The sequence below is a fragment of the Chiloscyllium punctatum genome, chromosome 35 (genome assembly GCF_047496795.1).
Source record: "Chiloscyllium punctatum isolate Juve2018m chromosome 35, sChiPun1.3, whole genome shotgun sequence".
NCBI lineage: Eukaryota > Metazoa > Chordata > Chondrichthyes > Orectolobiformes > Hemiscylliidae > Chiloscyllium > Chiloscyllium punctatum.
The window spans coordinates 51,777,355-51,779,083 of record NC_092773.1 but is presented as its reverse complement, the minus strand read 5'-3'; the positions used below and the strand labels follow the sequence as shown (position 1 = coordinate 51,779,083).

Genomic DNA, 1,729 nt, shown 5'->3' with positions numbered 1-1,729 from the left:
ATAAGGGACAAAGAGTGATGGAGCGATATTTGGATTTCCAAAAGGCATTATTTCAGCTTAGTTTTGGATTGAAAAAAAGAGTATGTTCGTGGTGAAAATAGTTTGGAAGTTAAACCGTGAATGGAACATTAAGTGTATTAAAATTGAGTGTGTAGAGATGAGGAAGTTTTTAAGTAATACTTAGATCAAAGTAATGGAGAATGAGTTGTTTGTCAGGAACATACAATATTGATCCTTTAAGTTAAATGAGATTTTGCTGGACTCTAAAATGCAGAAGTATCTGGCTGCCCTGCTTTATGAATCACATTGAGACGGTCTGCACTGGTAGCAACTGATGATGAACGCAAAAAGTCTCTTTTTTTCATTTGTTCAGCAGTGGCTGGGCCAACATTTATTTCCCCATTCCTATCAGAACATGAGACGGTGAGACCCTGGTCGAAACACTGCACTTTATAATTTTTTTGGAGAAACGAAATGTAGCAGTTATTAAGTTGTGCCTTTCTCATTTCCTGCTCCCAGTTTAATGTTCTACGATTCAGTTGAACCGAGGGTATGCAGAGTCTCTCCAGCAACTATTGCTTGTGGTTCCGGTTTCCAGCATCGGCAGTTTTTTTTTATTTAGTAGTCTGGATGATCTGAGTGATATTAGCAGTAGAATGTTGCAAGCTGCCAAACATGTGACAAAAGAATCCAACTGAGAAGTAGGAAGTTCATCATTTAATTTCCGAAGCAGGTGAGCTGAGGTGGGGTAGAGTCAGAAAGTGTGGTGCACGTCAAGCAGCATCCAGGGAGCAGAAAATTCGTTGTTTCGCATATAAGCTGTTCATCAGGAATTCTCCGGATAATGTGTCTGTGACTTCAAACTCAGGCAAGGCGACATTTCTTTTTCAACCAATTATGACTGTTTCAAATTCAAAACAGAATTCCTAATCCAGAAGAAAGAAAACAAAACGCAATTACACCACAAATAAAGAAGCACAGCGATGTGTATACTGTTGGTTTAAATGAATGAACGGTGACATCAGGCAATGAGAGTGATCAGCTGGTGGTGTCTCTGCCATTACCACAAAATTCCCCTGTAAGTCTGCAACGTCTCCTGCCTCATCTCGTTATTCCTACCAAAGCGGGAATGAAGAAGTGGAATAAAAGAGGAGGAGAAGCAGAAGTGCTTCTGGAATAAAAGTAAGAAACCAGAGAATTCATTAATAGTTCGGAATTGAAAACAGACAAAACATTCACTGTTGTAACATAGCCTGGATCACCAAATCATAACAGGGTCAAAGTACAATGAGACACAGACTCCTTGACGCGACTTTTGCAACGCATTGTAACAGGAAACCCAAATACGAGCACAACAAGCAGGCGCTGCTGGGAGTTGAACCCAGGATCTCCTGTTTACGAAACAGGCGCTTTAACCAACTAAGCCACGGCGCCACACTATTTCAGCGTTTACACACCCATATGTGAAGCTACTTAACGACTTCATCACAGTTTTTGGACCAACGTTGCTCACTGAGAATTGCAATCAATCCTCCAATTTTCAAATACAGACAGTTGACAGCTGAACATTCTCCACTAAAAAGGCACATAAAAAGATATTCTCCTCTTGCATTAATTTCAAACTGATACTTTCACCTGTTCAAACTGAAAGGAGAAAGCGGATGTGTTCATCCTCTCGTTGCCCATGAGCCACATTAATATACAACAAGAGGAACAAGGTCATTCTGTT

The 1,729-nt window shown here is 40.3% G+C and overlaps 1 non-coding gene across 1 annotated transcript; it reads right to left on the bottom strand.

Annotated features, from left to right (window-relative positions):
* Nucleotides 1-1,360: 1,360 nt before the first annotated feature.
* Nucleotides 1,361-1,434, bottom strand: trnat-cgu (transfer RNA threonine (anticodon CGU)). The gene has a single exon. It is a non-coding gene; the product is annotated as a tRNA-Thr (tRNA).
* Between the last annotated feature and the right edge of the window lie 295 nt (nucleotides 1,435-1,729).